Source organism: Varroa destructor, unplaced genomic scaffold (genome assembly GCF_002443255.2).
Source record: "Varroa destructor unplaced genomic scaffold, Vdes_3.0 BEIS01000004.1, whole genome shotgun sequence".
NCBI classification, from domain to species: Eukaryota; Metazoa; Arthropoda; class Arachnida; order Mesostigmata; family Varroidae; genus Varroa; species Varroa destructor.
Genome location: NW_019211457.1, coordinates 996967 through 1015409, shown reverse-complemented (window position 1 = coordinate 1015409; position 18443 = coordinate 996967). Strand labels below are relative to the sequence as shown.

The window sequence follows — 18443 nt, the reverse complement described above, 5'->3', positions numbered from 1 at the left end:
TTTTAATTATACAGACGTTCATATTCCTCGGCCAAAAATTGCTCTAAATATCGCAGTAGTCAACGTCGATTATTTTTATTATTAAGCCGTGATTCTTTTTTGCAAAAATTAATACGTGACATCAACGTATCCGTAATTTTGTAAAACGCTTAGAGTCTGTGGAGGGTTGTCAAGATTGACCCGGACAATATCTCGACCATTTTTATTCTATGTCATCATCATTCCAGTACGCCCCTTTAGCTGAAGCAGCTTACATGTTAATAAATCATTGTTGATCGGATGGCTTCACGGATTTTACGGCTTCATAGCCGTTGTTGGTGTGTGTTTGCCGCCGTTTACACAGACCGACTTAGCCAAGCTAATAGTCTATGTTTCAGTAATCCGATCTGCAGTTAACGTGGTGCTGTCCCGTAGTAATGCACCGTTAGGCCTTCGGTCTTATATGAGAAACAGAAAAAGAAGTCACGGAGCAAAAGTGCCACTTATTTCTTGTTTGCCCCAAGCGGTCGTAATAGTGGTCGTGGAGAAGGTGTTAACTGTTTTGCTAAGATTCCTCTCATAAATCGCCGTTGCTCAAATTGCGATCATTGTCAGTCACTGATTTTGCTTGGCGGCTGTGCTTGACGCTACCAGTTGTTTGAGAGCCCCTCTGTCGACTGCCCACCCTTATTATTCGTTTTAACAGCGCCATCGCTTATCTTCGTGGCCGGTGCGATATCGGTGCCTCACTTTGCGGGCACATGCCGCCCCCAAACATTTTTTCGTTATCTGTTTTCTGTGTATCGTTTTTCGTTCGACTACCCATTTTAACTTTGTTGATGCTGATGCTACTGCTGTTTCTACAGCATCTTTGTCGCATACTTCTGCAAACGTTTTCGCTGCTATTACTTCTCTCTCAGAAATCAATGATTCCGCTGTGGCGCCAGAGACCCATTCATCCATTTCGTAATGCATACGGACGACTGTGAGGAAACACGCTCGATAGGATAGGTTGAGCGGACCTTTAGCCGCAGGCCGTGTGCCAATGGGCCTACAGTTGCAAGGTCTTACGGCTCCTCGATGAGAAAGAGGTCAATGAGTAGCCGTAAGATTATCCCTAAGCGCTTACAGAGGCCACATAACGAAGGCGCTCTGCTTATCGCGTCAAATTATTCTAAAGGTTTACGCAGGGGAGACGCCAGAAGGGCCCAAGTGCGTACGAGAAAAATATTGGAGAAGTGCTACGCAAGACACTACTACGGAAGGCAACGAAACAGCATTAATGCAAGCAACATCAGCCTTGGCAGGCGCTGAAAACTACTCTAGAACCCCAGGACCCTGGGTTGGTTGGGACACGACCGACGGCCAGGTCTTGAGAAGTCGCTTTGGGGTTCTATTGGACCACGTAGAAACTTCTGCATATTGACAGTTGCAGTTAGGTAATGACAGGTACTTTAAAGTAGCTACTCCCTGTGGTGGTGCAGTGGTATCATTATTACCAACTGAGTGGTTTGAAACTGGTCCTAAATTGCTTTCTTCTGTGCTCGAAAGAATTAGCCATCTAAAACAATTCCGAACTAAAGCAATGCCAGGAGTAAAAGGCAGTAGACAGTAAACGCTGAAGAAAAAGAGATTTCACACAAAATGATGACAAATCTAATACTCAAAAATTAGAAACTAGTAGTTTATCGCACAAGTGGGTTATATAACAGAGTTGTATTGCACAAATAATCGAAACCTTTATGGCTTGACAGCTCGAACCCTTTTACTTCCCTAGATGTGCTTGTGACCAAGATTTGGCTATACTACGTCATAGATAAGCTAGCATTTAACTATCGGCACTTGATGCCAGTAGTGTAATACGTCAGGGGGTATATCTCTTGTCAACATAGAAGATAATTTATGTTCGCTTTCATTTTTTAATATTATGTTATTCATTTGCATTGATATTGTTTGAACTACGATCAGCAAAGATGAGGAAATGAATTGTAATTAATTAGTACGGAGAAGAGCAAAAAGTCCGAGAGATGAAAAATTAACGCTGATTTTCGTCGGCCTTTGTTGTGATGCCCCATAGATGTATTGGCACTCTATTTACTCATTGGTATTGACATATTATGCGCATTCTCTATTTGTATTGGGATCCTTGCGTGAGCGTGCCGTAAGTGTACTGTAAGCGACAGAGACCAATTTTAGTCGCCCTGGTTCGGAAGATCCGCGTCACACCCGCATAGGTTACTATGACTTCTCAAGGTACGATGCAAATGCACATAGGTGTCTATAAACTAAAAGCGCAAGAGAAACACCGACTTGATTAATCCACTTATTCGTCTGAGATCTGAGACAAAAAAAGAACAAGTTCATCTTTTTCTATCGCAAAGCCATTTTTCTTTTTTATTTTGGAGGGAGGGGTCAGCTCCTGTGTACCGGGTCCGCTTGAGAATACCGAATTTCTCCAACAGCAGAAGCAACAAAGAAATTGATGTCACCGCAATAAACAAATCCAACTTGCGAATCTGCCAGTATTACTGCTGATAACTAGCAGCGATTTAGCGAATAAACGGGCATCGAATGGCAGAACAGCAGAAAATGAGAGACAAAGATAAAGGAGTTCCAGTCGTGGCTGCCGCAAGCAACCTTTGTCAGAGCACCATTACTCTGCTGGAGCTTTACTTAGGCAGCTTTTCAAAGCGAGAAAATCAAGGCAGTGGAATGCAAAGGAAAAACAGAGAGGAAAAGGGCCCTGGCGGCGGGAAGGAATAAAGGAGTGAAGCTGCAGTGGGCAGGAGCTGACGGTGGTTCTGGATGAAAAAAAGTAGCGAAAAAAAGCTGAAGAGGGTAGCTAGCGATGAAGCGCTGGTGACCGAAATGGGATATATGGCCGGAGCAGTATATGATGAAAAAAACGACAAAAACGAAATTCAAGGAACTGGAAAAATAGCAGAGGGGCGCATGGGGAAGAAGAGAAAGAAAACGGAGAGAAAAATGTTCCTATTACTAGCAGAACATAGCGTTGTCGGTTCGTTTACTTGTCTTTGGGGATCTTGAGGTGGTTAAGAAGATTGAAGAGATCGGGGGGTGGCTACACCGGTGAAGATAAACGAAGGGATTGATGAAGAAGCAGCTCAAGAAAATGTAAATGAAAAAAAAAAAGGAAAAAAGACGCGTTGGTCTGGTCCCGCGGTTACTGATTGTACGGGAAATTTCTACTACGGAAAAAAAATGAAAAGGTCGGAAACTTGGTGAATTCTGAGGGTAGGGGGGCCGAGGTAGGCAGAGTAAGGGAGAAAAATTGACTGAAATACCATCGTAACGACAGAATATAGCTGCTTTCCCGCAGTTGTTTCTGTTATCGTTGCTGTTGGTATTGTTGTGGAACTGCCGATTCTGCCCGCGTTGTTTCCATTTCGTCATTGCGCCTGGGACGCTACTGATCCGTGAGAGCGAGCTAATTTTCATTGGCTGCCAAAGCGAAGTCTGCTTGATTGCCATTTAAGTGACTCCTAATCACATTTGCATCACGTGTTGGTATTGTGATGTTATCTCAAGCATGTTATTAGCCTAGTCATATGCATTGATAATAGCTTTTAAAACAAGCGCCAACGCAACATGATGAATGACGAGTATTTGTTCTAAGATAGCGACGAATGACACACCGGTCACCTTCAACAGCTGCTTGCCTCATACTGTCCAGTCGACTATCCAGAAAAGTTCTCTGGTTCGACCAACAAGATTCGTACTATTAAAAGATTAATCTTAAAGAACAAAGCCTGAAAATTCTCTCCAAAAGAACCTTTCGACTCCTTGCATCGAGGTCGACTCTAATATTTATTTATTTTTTTTATTGAATAACATTGTAGACCCAGTTCGTTAGAACAATTCATAATTGTTTGATTACATTCAACCATTACTTGGACTTCGCTTATATACAACTAAACATACGAATCTAATCATACACTCCTAAAGCAGATAATTCGGATGAGTCGCGTTCAATAATAAATCTAAATACACAGAATCTGTAATGCCAATACGTGAAAAGTTTTTGCCTTGTCGTCCTTCTTCTCAACACGTCGTTTCTTATGTATGTCTCGTTTAGAGAATCTGCTAAAGAGTACGAGCATACGGCACGTTAGCTTAGTCACTGTTCTTCAGGTCTACAGTCGCGTAGTAAGGTACACACTAATAGATTAAAGCGCACTTCCTGGATAGAGTTCCTATTTTTTCGTTTGTTTTCATAGTTAGAAGAAAGGAAGCCGGGTTTCTCAGACGCATCGCATCGGTTAAGTTCGGCCTTTTCTAAAATAAAAAACAGGTTCATAAGTTCTGTCTGAGACCTGGCTCGAACGCGAACTTTAGCCAGGCTTTTCGCCTGTCCTAGTCCATTCACGTATTCGGCACAGTTATCCTACAAATCCTTGATAGTGAGCAATAGAACGGATGAGAAGATGGGCAAAAACGGCATGATATTGCAAGTTGCCCGTGATAATGGTAAACACACGATGGTGACGATGCTGACAGGTAGTTTTTATCACATCAAAAGGGGATATGCGTCCGAATTACTCATCCAAATCCATATCTATAGCGTATTCGGTGTTCCGCACGGATTTGAAACGTTAGCTCTACTTGACTGACCGACGCTCGTTCTTTCGCTCCTTCAACATGACCATTACCCGCGACCCAAGTTTCTTTCGCAAAGGGACTGCTGCTCACAGAATGCCGAGCTTGAAGTAGCGCATACAATTCTCCACAAACAAAGGGCCAATGTTGAAATTGAATTCGGCCGAAACGAGTTATTGTTTTTAAGCGTACAGGCGCAACATTACAATATATATATATATATATATATATATATATATATATACAGGTAGTTACGAGGCGGGGACACGAAATGTGTGCGCCGCTCGACAGATCAGCTGTATTAACTAAGCAATTTCATTGCAACCCCATGCCCGGGCGAAAGTGGTAAAGCAGGAATAATTTATTACTCTAGTTTGCTTTCATGGTGGTAGATCTGTATAGATGCAGTTAAGGGATAGTTGCAAGACGCGAATACTTTTATAGGGAAAAAGTCAAAGCGACTTATGAATATTTAATATGATCGTAGTTATCTAATGGGACAATTTTTGGGCTTAATGGCTTTAGGCGGGATACGCAGACGTGTCATTATGTAAGTGCCGTTGTGGCTTCTGAGTGCTTCCAGCCTACACATGATGGTTGGGGTTTGAATAACAGACTGCATTTCTGCGTAAACTCTCAGGGTTTAAACAGAAATGTACGAAGGGGAAACACGCAGGCTTCGCTCTGTGCGTGCTTCTTTTATTAGAGACATTACGTCCATAGCAACAATAGAGCATAATAGGCAAACGAAAATGCCTAATTTTTGACGGAAAAAATAGAAGCAATTAGGAAAACACCCCACACAGTTTCGGTAACCGCAAGCTTTATTGAAATTTCACAATCAATGGGTCTTTGTCGTCGTTACATCGCAAATAGACGGACTCTTTATAGGACCAAAAAGGTCGAGTCTGCCTAAAAACAATGCCATTAGCGTCATTTTTTTTCGCTATATATACATATATATCAGAGATAATTGAATTATATATATATGTAATCCAATGATCTCTAAGATCAATAGAATAACTCGATCTTAGCTTGAGACACATCGTATTTGTTATTCTACTTTGAGGAATGTTAATGTAAAATAGGTGTCTGAATATGAGCGAATGCTTGGGAGTTAGGCCAACGTGTAGCGCCTCTTGTACTCATTTAGTATATGATCCCTTTTTTTCTTTGCCGTGCGTTTGTATTGTTATGCTTACCGCTGACCCACGTTAATACTTACTGTTAACTTTTATCTTTTATTCATTATGAAGCTGCTTAAGAGGAGTAATCTAGATTGAACGGCAAGCTCTCTGGCAGCCGAACGATCGTTTATAGCCGAAACGCTAGAAATAAATCGCCTACCTTTTAACTAGGATGGGGTTGAGGACAAAAGGCAAGACAGAACAAGAGAGAGGAAGTAGGTCCTTCAAGGTTCTTAATTTAAGGAAATTTTTTTATTCAAGAGACCATTTAGAAGTGAGACTTCTTTCCCGATTTCGGACAACCGGGGGACACCTCATAGAATGTAGAGAAGCCTGCCCACCTTACTAGCTGAGCTACGTCGCGCTCCTTTTGAGAATTTAACTTAAAATTTGAGTACATCAATATGAGCTGCTTTGTCAGTGGGCCAGCGCTGGGAGCCTTGCCCGTTTACGAAATATATTTCCAACGTTTCGGAAGTGGTTAATACAGTGTCTTTATATTAATGAATTTAGTTTTGGAAGGCAAGAATGGAATCTGTAAGCAACTGCTGGCAGACATACGAGTGGAAAGGCCTTATTATTATTACTATTTAAGCTCAAGCGCATGGAGTGAGTAAAAATTATTTAGTTGGATATAGGGGGATCGGGATCGTTGCAGAATATGCGACACGAAATCGCGTAGAATGGCGTGATAAAGCGATAGGGTCCACAGTTACACATTATTCTATAAACGACCAAGGTACAAAAGCAAATAATAAAATTTAAATCAAGCGGCGATGGACAATATCCGTCCAATCCTAGTCAGCAGCCATCGTTGTCTTTTAATTTGATTGTAACCAAAATCAACCGTAATATTAAATTTCTTGAGGTTGGGAGCAGTTCTTAGCTCGAGTTACTACCCTGGCGCCACTCGCCTTCTGAACGCGCATAATTACCGTTAACGACAGTCAACTGAGGCAGCGTAGCGAAACAAGTCTTTAAATCATTCTCAACAAAGTCACTCTTTCAGTTTCCGACCATTTACTTAGGGAGAAATCGGGAACTTCTGCTCGTCCAAACGTTATGGGTGGCTCTTCACTTCAACTGCTGCTACTCGTTGCTTTCATGGTCGCCTTGTTTTTCCCCAACCGTTTAAGAACTAGCGAGAAAAGTGGGAAGGCACTTAGTTGTCCAACAGCATTGAGGGTTGACACCAAACGCCGATGACGAGGACGACGACAACGATGGCAGTGCGAGGAATTCTGTGCCCCAAGTTCTAAGAAAGCTCGCGGCTCTAAACAGCCGTAGACGAGAGACAAAAATGACAACAAAAGGGCGAATGAAAGCAAAAGTCAGTCTTCGATTGTATTACTACCCGCGAGCATGTGAGGAACACACGATACCTACTAATCGGTCAATGGCGTCATTATGCGGTTATTGGATGAAAGGGTAAATGGAGAGAACAAGAAAGAGGCTGAGATCAAGCGATCACGTGTGGGCACCATCTCGGCGCCTGGATATTCCTGCAAAATTGGAGTCGCTTCCGTCGCTGCGATAGCACCACAACTGACGCAAACGAATACTTATTAGTAGATATTGTTACAATGATTAGTTTTAACGAATGGCGATGTAGTAGATATTGTAGTGGCGCCGAGTTAGAAAATAAAGAAAAGTGGTAGAGCGCAGCGGAAGGCGTGATGAGTGTCAGGTTTTTTAACGGGCCACAGCAGGTGCGCAACGTGATGTCAGTGGTCGCTGGGCTACCAACACGTATAATCGGACGACATTATAATGTAATGCGGCTCTCATTTATGCGATGACACTTCAGTTTGTGTTTGGGCAAGCGGCTGGTTTGTTTGCCCCATCTCGAAATAGATGGGGAGACCATTTACCTCCGTAGTTAGCTTAACAGCTGTTGTGAGACCCAGAGCCACTTTGTGAGCTTTGGATTTAAACAGTGCTCTCTGTGTAGGGTGAGATTATTCAGCTGGAGAACTCGAATGTGACGTTAGATTGTTGCCCATGGAATAAAGCGGGTAGTATCAAATTAACGATAGCTCATCATTTTACTGTCATTGCATGCCAATGTCAATGTTTCGAAAAATGACGCGTTTTTCGAAATTATACCAAGCGGAGGGCGGAGCGTTTACTGCCACCGAAGAGAAGCCACTACTGAAATTATGTAGTATATTCTTTTTTTGCTTTTAAAATAAATCAGAACATATATTGAGCATGTATATGCATAAAGTGTGTGGTAATTTATATGTAAATATAGCAGTCAAAGAACATTTGGGTATTAAATGTATTAAATGCTACGCATACTAAAATTGCAACGAACTAACGTTATAGCGATTTGTCTATCTATTACTCGTAAAATTGCTAGCTGATTACAGTACTACAGCGTAGCTTTATTCAATATTTCGTGAAACGCATGGGCTGTGTTTTCCAATACGATCACCTTGAGATAGTAGAACATTCTCCCAAATCGTAATGGAAGGTGTATAAAAATTAAGATATATTTCTTTGTAAATTTCTGTTGGTTTTCTTTCCCTTGAACCAAACGAGCAAGTCGCTTTCAATATAAATTCATGGAAGTCGCGGTTTTAAGAAGTTCCGCAATTGAGTTCGGACGTGCCGTTGAACGATTGCTAAGATACGTATACTGTAGACTGATGCACGTACGCGTAGATCCTGCTCAATATAAGACGATTCCAAGCCTTACGAAGCATTAGTTCGGAGTTATATGGAGGATTCGGCTGTTTTGATGTGATCGGCAATGCGATCAGTAATTCGGAAAAAACAGTCAGCCTTAGACCAACAAAATCGTTGCCAAACAAAAAAATCTCGTCGACAAAATTCTCTCTTGAATGAAAGCCCTCTCGGAGCGGACGTTTAAATTCATATAGACAATTCGTGGTCGGTTTTTGATGCCCTTACAATGTGGACAGCATAATCACTGTACCGCTGCACTACGAGAAGCAAATGTTGGCACCAGATAAATAGTCCGTCTTAAGAAAATTTACGACGGACAGAATTGAAACGTTGTTTTCTCAGTATTTATTATGATTTATCGAGGCATATACCAAACTTGCAGATTCTCACTGAGCAAGATTACTATATTCATTTGGATGATGCTAATTATTTGCTGGATCGATTCTGATGTTTATGTAGTAAGGTACAATTGTATGTGCAAGCAGACAGACACATGTAGAGAGCTAATTTACTTCGATTGGTATTGTCAACAAAGTACCTCAGGCCAGAAGTAGATTAAGCAGTCTGTCGTCAATGGGCTTAGGCTGTGGAAGGCTCATTCGCTCCCCACCTTCCTTCTTGCTTGCTCGAGAGCAGATACAGTCCTCTAAGCTTATGTGCCCCAAAAGTGGCCTAATAAGCTGCGGGTCGTAGACCATTTGACTAATGGAATGGCCTTATCGAGTCAGAGCTCTTGTGATCTCCACGTCTTTCCAGCTAGATGAAACTTAGCATAAACAGCATAAACAGTGTAAATGGGCCATGCCTCAGTTAAAATACATCGCGCTACCTAGTAGACGTTTTTTAGTGGCTTTAAGACTGAACACTCACTTCTTCGTGTGATCGAACCTTATGAATGGTACCACTGGTTTGTGTATCCGATCTCGGAGCAATATGATTTAGACAACAGGAACGCGAGATGGCACGCCAGTCGGCATTGACTTCATTGTGCTAACTTCCATGATGTGCTCCAGTCACAAGGACTTTGGCGTCTTGAGATCTTTGGTTAAGTTTTCTTTAATGTTCTCTGGAAACGTTTACGTTGCAAACATTTGCTATGCTAGCTAAGTCTCAGGTCAGCGGCGTGCTTTTGCAGGATAGCACAGCAGAGCAGAATAGGAAATCCAATTTTTTCCTTTTCGCATAATTATTTTAATGTTAAATTACAGGAACTTATTGCTATACATCCCTTGCAAACATTTGCAGAAGCCGATCTGGATCAGCGATTTTAGCGTTAGGAGGTACCTATCTGCATCTGAAAATAGTGTTTAGATCGATTTTTGTTAAAAAAAAAAAAAAAAAAAAAGCGAACTTCTGTTTGTTGCATCTCCTTGATAACTGCACGGAACCGAGAAGTTTTTTCGTTGTTTTACAAACGACATGCATTTAGTTTTTCTGCTTCGAAACGGCTCAGTGTTTCCCCAGTCGACAGCAAAAAAGTAAAAAATAACGGGGAAAAAAATCGAGGCAATTGGCTTAATCTGATTGGCCACCGTTAATGATTTTTTCCACAGTACTACGAGCTACGCAAAACATATGTGACATAGTGAACACCCTGTTTTCGACCTTTTTGCGCAGACTTAATTTTCAATCAAAGCATGCAATTTATTACCCATGGCCTAAATCCTAACTTATTTATTCCGCTGCTGTGGAAATCTGCGATTCGAGGACCCATAAAGTTCCAATGGGCAACTTAGACATCATGTTGAGATCTGAACAATTTTTATGTGGCTTGTCGAAATTTTTTAAATTGATAATCGATAGGAGCAACGTCTGAAGGCTTTGAATAGTAAATGATAGAGTTTCCAGCTGCAACTTTTGTATTTTTACCATTGTAATTCGTGCGGTGTGAGGTCTAGTGCTGTCGTAAAACAGTAGTGGATTATGTTTGCTTTAGATACTGGATACTTTGTAGAGTTTTTTTCATCAGCTTCTCCAATTGTTAACAGCACACTTCAACTACGATCGAGGAATCAGGATAGAAAGAAGTGGACAACGTTCTGGAGCATCAAACTGAAAACTTTTTAAGGCCGTTTTAGGGCAATCTCTTGTCGGTTAAGTTGTGTCTAGCCATTGATGTAACTGGCAGCAGTTACCATAAAGGATCAGTTTTTCGTAATAAGACGTAAGGATCGGTCATTGTGGTCATGTGAAGGCAAATGGCTGCAAGCATCGTACGTCTCTGGTTTTAATTTCCACTCAAATAATGTCATTCTTGTGGATTTAACGAATATTGAGCTCGTGTTCGTCAATGACTCGAACTTTTGTCTAATCTATTCACCTTATTCATTTAATCGAAGTAAATATGTGGGCTGTTCTTCCCACGTACTGACATTTGCGCTCTTCGAGATGGATCGGCGTTCGTTAGAGCTCTCAACTATCTGTTATCTACTCTACAGGACGCCTTTCGTAAGATCTATTTGCGAACTCAAAATTTTCTATCCGAAATTTTTTCATCCAACGGTTTGCAGTGCTCCTAGTAGCGGGACCTTAACCGAATTCAGGGTCCATACGACCAGTCGGCTCCACCGTTACGGTTCTAAGATTAAGCTCGTATTCGCCAATCACTCGATTTTTGTTCACTTCTTGTGGTCTCCTAGAACTTGTCTGCTCAAAGGCCGAATAATGATATGCGAGTAAAGAGCCTGCAAGTTCTAAAGCAATTACATCTCGAAAAATGTCACATCATTGTAAAATAGCGTTATATATTTAAAATATAAAATTTACTAAAATACTTATGTTAAATAATGGTGAAAACACGTACAGATATATGTAAGGTGGGTCCATATCAAAAACGAAAGTTACTTGATACCGCCTCGAGCTCCGGTCCGGGTCTGGATACCAGCCAGTAGGCAGCGTACGTTGGCTAGGAAACAAAACTAACATAAATTCTACTCGTTTTACAGGGATAAATCGTTCAGTCGCTAGGTCGGGCAAACCAGTGATTCGACTCTCAGGTTCGCTAATGATACCTAATAACAGCGACAGGTTAGAGGATGAGCTTCTGACTCACCGAAGCTTCCCTCCAACATTCGGCTGCTGCGCCAAGTTGACACCGCTGTTCACACGCCAAAATATTCTTGCAGATTTATCCTTAGCCAGATTTTTCGTAGTTAGTCACGTACCCTCGTCCATACCATTTATGGTACATAGAACCTTACCGTCAGCCAAGACTTACGTCCAACTGTGTGTTAAGGCGGACTGAGTGCAAGAATCTTTATCCGCTACTGGATTTACAGTGGGTGGTCAGGAGGAAACCTTTTATTGTGTTTAAGAGAATACTCTGTTTATAATTAGAAACGATATAATGTGTGGGTCGGTGCAAAATAAAGCTTGTCAACTTTTCGTAGAGTTTGGTGATTTGCTTTCCTTAAGTGGAACTTGAAAGGACTAATGAAACACTTACGGAAGATATGCTGAATTATAGTTCCAGAAGAGCCTCATACGTATTCCACTACCTTCGTTTTTCATTTTCCTCTTCTGCGTTTTTAATTAAACAGAACAATCAAATTCGAATAGTTTATCAGTGATCATAGCCACCAAAAGCTTCTCACGCAGTTACTCAATGCCAAGCCGCACACTTTCGCCTCCATATGCTCCATATGACTGCAATTGCACAAAAATTCAAATGCGACCTTTTTGTTCGCCCACTTACAAAACGACATTTTAGAAAAGCCTTACGTTAAGTGTAAGTCGTCGCTGTGAGATGACAAGCTATCATTGTCGCTATTAATGGCCATAACTAGGAAGTGCGCCAAGTTTCCTTTAGTAAAAGAAGGGTCAACAGTCATTTTAACACTTTTATGTCAATATGATTTTATACGGAGCGGCGCACACGTGCGCTTTGGGCGCTGGGCGTCAGTTAAGTGGAGTGGAAAATTTGCCACCGCACCCGGAGTCCCGGGGATGGGTAGCTAATTTGCGGTTCTTTGGTTGACCTGCTATGGGTCGGTTTTGTAGCACAATGCAAGCTTATCGAGCTCCAAGCGCCATCGACGCAAGCCTGTCACGCGGTGCCCGCACGCAATTGATTATTTCATTTTCACAATGAAGCGTTCTTTTCCTTTCCTTTTTGTGGCTGCTCCATAACAGCCAACTGTTGCAACTATTTCGGGAATTTCCGGAGACCAAACAGGTGAGCGGCGGCCGAAACGGAGTAGGATTGATGATGTCAAAGTTCGGCAAACGCGCGTCTGACTGAGTGGAATGCGCATAGTGCAACGTGGCCATCAATGTCGGCCGATGGAACTATTGCAATTACCAATTAGGGCGGTGGGTAGATCGACTGCTATAGTAGAACAGTTCCGCTTACGATAATGACTGTCGTAGAAAAAGGCCGACACTTTTCGCTGGACTACGGATGTCTTGACAACGGTCGCAAATTTTCCCATTGGTTGTGCACGATGCATCAGTTCGCCTCACGACTAGGCCTCGAGGTTGGCCTGGCTCTCAGCTGGGCCAGCGTTGCTGTTTCTAGATGGGATGAATTATTACTTGTGATGTGAAGTCAATCTAAGGAAAGTGTTTATATATACAATTTACCTATTCGCCCAGCCTTGTTGCCAAGATCCAGTAGATGATACCGTAATGGCCCGTTCAAGTTCTTTTATTTTGTGTGTAACGATAGGCTTCATTGAAAATATGGTAAATTAACTGATCGACCGCAGTAGACAATAAAACTAAGAAAAAAGCAGGAAGAAACACAAGCTATCATGACTGTAATTTTACGATTAAAAAAAAGAAATATTCGTCTTCGTTCTCTTTTTACCGCTGTACCAATGCGTCATGTATTTACGAGATTACTTTCCATCATGTATAGGGAGTTTCACACTAGTATTCGCGCTAGACAGGACCAGGGCACTGTGTCGGTAAACGGGCTTATCACAGAGAGTGTGTTTCTACTTCTTGCTATCTCTGTCCCGATGCCGGTTCCCTGACGTCAAAATGATAGCCGACCAACAAAGCAATGTTGGTCAAGTCAATGTTAGTTGTGCGCTGCAAGCAAATCATTGCCCCGGTTGAGGTGGGACACGGGAGGAAAACGCGCAAAGCGTCTCGCCTTAACTCCTCGCTACTACTGCTGGCAAACGAACACATTTCTCCACGGCTTTCAAAAACCTTTGGCTGGTCATTCACGATACTGCCTAAGTGAAGGGTTGGCCAAACCCTCCTTTAAAATCCGAACCACAGCATGTCTGTCTCCGTGAGTTTACCCGTTGTCAAACAATTGCGCGCGCCTCTGACTTGCGCGAAACCGACCAAACTGTTTAACAAGCACATAGCTGTCGTACATGGTAAAATGAGCAGAAGGAAATGTTTACTCATGCTTGAGACTGCCCCGGACGGGGCAGTCCATCTCACAATTACATCCGTTCTTCCGCACGCCACTCGCTTCTCGTCTTCTTGCCGCCTGACGACTTCACTTACCGCCCACTTCGATAGTTCGCTTAACTGCTAGGGCCATTCGCCTACACATCGCTGCCGTGGCTCCCGCAAAGACCGCCTCCATCGTCACAGTTTTTGCATCCTCGCTAACGCAAAGCTATCTGCGGTAGCGATACGGCTACCGTCTCACAGCTAAATTTACTGCCACCGCGCGTCCAGGTAGTCGGGTGGAGTTGAGGGTAAGGCCGATGAAACTGCACTGAATGGCCCACAGCTCCGCCCAGCCTAACCTAGGCTAGCCACTAAACAACGTGTGAATGCGATTCAAAGTGGCGGACTCTTGAAGGCTGCCGTGGCACCAGCGGTGGCAAAAGCAGTGGCACCGTAAAGTCCTGCTGGTTTATCGATGGAGGGGTGCACGTTTATGAGTCTATAGACGCTGACTTGCTGGGGCCACGCCGGCCACTAGCAGAAACTTTCCAACTTCTCCATCTTCTTTCTATGGGGTATAGAGGTGTAGATTTTGGGTTGGACTAGAAGAGGGTGTAACGAATCTGTTGCTACTGGTCCTATCCTTTTCTCTTCAATAAAAGTGAAGTAAAAGCCTTCCGTACCGATCGACTAATGGCTCGGGTGGGAAAACCAGCGAATTTTCCTACGTGGGCTTGCAGGTTTGTCCTCTAGACGGATAACCAAACAAGGTGACGGGAACTTGTGCAACAGACACTAGAAAGTACTACTACTACTACTAGTATTATTATTAGGAACACTAATAATAGTAGTAATAACAACTTTAATATTGGTAGTAAAGGTGGTAAGGTGTTTCGTCTTTCCCGTAACGAGAGCGGAGTTTTCATTATGTGGCGTGATAAATATAATTATTTTTAGAGTAGCATGAGCTTGTCCAGCTTGCTTGACAATGCTTTATAATAACGTAGACTCACCCAGCAGGCTGTAGATTTTTGGATAAAGTTCACTAATTTATATTTACGTTGTACGTTTTAATATATATACATATATGTTCCGTTTTATTTTTCAGGTAAAATTAGGTTTCTGGCGATGTATACGAATGAAGAATTTAGCTGAGGGTATCTATGGCAGAAGGAACGTTCTGAAATAAAAACCGTAAATCATATTGATAGCTATAGGATCGATATAGGGGCTTCCACTTTCTAAATTTTAGGTTGACACCAGACAAATTACTGATAACCTCGAATCTTTTTTGTAATACCGCATAATCGAAGGCATGCGGATACGTTCCGGAGACGCAAAGATCTGCAAGGTATTGAGAACCAACAAAATAAAAAACAAAAAGAAAAGAAAAAAGCTATAGTGAAACAGTGCCGAAGCATAGACTCCCACAGACAGCTATCATTATCACTATGACTATTAGATTTTTATCCAAGGTTAAAAAAAATGTACATAACGCGACCACGGGTGAAAATTATTTGCTAAGCAAAAGTAAAGCATTTCGTGAGGGTCAATTTCGGACCAAAGATTTGCTCGATCGTTCGGCACGTCTGTTTCATTAGCGCCGTCGATCGAACTGTTATATGTTACTGGCGTCGTTCGTAAATGGGTCTCTTTTCTATTCGGCCCAGCCGCTCAAATACATGTCGTGACCACGTAGAGCGGAAAAATGATGATCTGAACTAGTTTGGGGCTAAAGGGCGCCGGTACTAAGCAGACGATTAGTAACAGTGGCTATCTGGATGGTAGCAAATTGAGTCATTGCAACGGTGATCTTTGTGTTAACAACATTATAACTATGTTATATCAAGAATCGACAGGGAGCTTTCGGCCACAACGACATGAGACAACAGTGTCGGAGTCTTATACGAGCGACGATGTTCTAAACGCGAAAAAATTACGTGACAAGCATATAGACGTTTTGCCGATAATGTTACGGCAACGCCATTTTGCGCGTCATCACAAACATATAGCAAGCATGACAACCGTAAGCGACACGCTGACGCATTTACACAAGTATGGATGGCATTTTATCTGTCTGTGCGTTTAAAACAGTAAACTGACATTTAGATGTATCTCGATTGATGTTTCCGATAATGTCCAATGCCAAAAGAAAGAAAGAAGCATAGATGGGTTCATGTAGTCCAGTTTCATCGCCTATAGTTAACATCGCCGAAGCAGCCGCTCATAGCCCTTCCGCGTTAATGATTTCAATTTATTTGAAATAGCGGAAGCGGTGCGCCTCCATCGTGAACTGACTTTAGAGCACTCCGAACCATTCGTGCTCCTGCTGTTGCCGATGTTCGTACCGATCAATGGCGGTTTCATTTAGCTTCAGGAGATGCAGATTCAACCGCAGTAAAAGCGTTCTCACGATCGTATCGCAATAGTAACGTGTTCGCCGACAATGGCGTATGTCAAATTTGGTTCATCTCGAAGATTCTTCTTAAAGTTGGCTGAAAGAAAACGTTTAGGTCCAGATGCTGTTGAACCCGACCCAATTGTTTTTCAGCTTTGTATCGTTATTAATGTTTATGCTAGCTGTTGTTTCTATTCGATGTCTAATCGTTTGCCATCTGCCAAACAGGCCACCTTTTTCAGGTAAAGGTAGGCTTCAGTAAATGGGGCTTGGCCGATCTGTGCGCTTTCTAGAGGACCATCATGTCCGACCTGCGAAAGGCCGGCTCTAGAAATAAATTATACTGAAGTGAGTGGTGATATTCTGTGAAAAAGAAAAAAAAGGTGCTAATCAAGAAAAACATCATTGGTATTAATTCATTCGTGTTCCTGCTGCTTGATAGCAACAACGACGAAAAAGGAGTGATTAAACGGGGTGGCTTGTTGTCATAAAGTGCTTTTTAAGGAACAAACGGGCACTTTGAATCGGTCGTCGGGCAAAAGGTAAACGATGTAGCCAACAGTAACATGGATACATGGCCAGTAATAACTGTGGCTGTTGTGCTCGATTCTATTCCCCGGTATTCCAATCATTCATTGCTGCAACGAATGTTATGTCGTAGGGCTTACTGCGCTAGTCCTATAGACGACAATCGACTTTCCCGAATATTTCTCTATCCAGTGTTATGATTACATCTTCCCTTATTCGTTTAGAATAAACCACTAACGCTAGCGTAGCTTCTACCGATCCGTTACCACTTTAACCGATCCGAACCACTTTAACGCACCAGAACAATGACCATTATCCCGTACCGCAAATGTCCCATCTGTAAAACTAAAAAGTAACTTTAACCGTTCATTCTCTGAACCTCTACGTTTCACCCTGTCTCTCGCGAAACCCTCGAGGTAGCTGTCATCTCCGTGCGCCTTCGCCGTCGCTGACTTCACTTCCGTCCTATAGAATAAGTGAATTTAACGGGTGATCTCGTCACCGCTGCTGTCGCCACTTTCATTACTATGATCACTACCGTTCAAGCTTTTCTGCAAATGCTGTTGGCTCCAGTGGAACTGCCATTGTCGGCAGCTACTGACGTCCGGTACTGTTGGGGCTGCGTTGGCCGTTGCTCCGCTTCCATTGCCGGGGCAACATCGCCGCCTTCCAACCCGTGAAGAACTTCTTTTATTGCCGTAGCTGTACGACCAGCAGAAGAACTTAGAAATTCTGCTGTCGTCTATTGAGAACCGGATCCAGAGGCATACGTTACTACGATGCTCTAGTTTCGAACACAATTAGAATTCTATTATATGCACAAGTATAGTTAAGTATTAGGGTCAACCTAAGCGCGTGGCGATCTGAAGGGAAAGTGGGTGTAGACACGATACTGACAACGACCCAATAGATAAACTGCTAGTAAATTTATCATTATGCGGAAGTCAGCGTAAATTTACGCATTACTATGACCAACACTTCTTCAGCACAAATAGTATTTGCAAGGCAATTGAATGGCAGGTAAGCAGTGAATGATTTGCGACAATTCCTGCGAACCTGAAAACGTCTATGGAGCACGGTTTATACCGGGCTTAGGATGCTAGCTTGTTTTTTTTTTTTAATAATCTCCTCTATATCCAAGCGTATCGTCGCACACTTGCATTTTGTAGACGGTTGACAACGACCCTTTGTCGGACCAATTTCCCTTGTACTGGATAGGTATCTGAAGGATGATCTTTATGCAAGTTATGGGAGTGTAGAATGCATTCGTTCTTTTGCTAATTTCCTATATAAGTGGCTTCGTTTTATGAGCGCCATAAATTGCTATGCTCTGAAAAATTCCAAAGGGCATTTATCTATGCATCTATAGAGGATTCTGCCTGCGGCTATATAGGACTCTGCCTCCGTACATGTCTTGAACCAGATTCGGAATAAGGGCGGATATGTCTTGACCTACAATTTGTGTGTTTGAATCTGCCGCTGTTTTCGAAAAGCATAGAGGGACTACAGTTTTACGTCTTCATCTGCTTATCTGATCATCATGCATAAGTCGTAAGAGAGTTCGTTTTGACAAAGTTACATAAAATATAGATAACCAGTTATATAGGTCTTTTTGAACAATTATGTTCTGGAACTTTTTTTTAACTTTTCTCTAGTTTTACTAATGTTTAGCTTGTATAAAAGCTTAT

At 42.4% G+C, this 18443-nt stretch overlaps 1 protein-coding gene across 11 annotated transcripts in view; it reads left to right on the top strand.

Moving 5' to 3' along the window:
• Positions 1–18443, top strand: part of LOC111249758 (uncharacterized) — a 95796-nt gene that overhangs the window by 9414 nt on the left and 67939 nt on the right. The window contains exon 2 of one of the 11 annotated variants that reach the window (XM_086989078.1): positions 11420–18306. The exons of the other annotated variants lie outside the window; for them this stretch is intronic. The gene's annotated coding sequence lies outside the window, so the exon portion shown is untranslated. The remainder of the gene's footprint in view (positions 1–11419; positions 18307–18443) is intronic. 11 annotated transcript variants of the gene reach the window in all.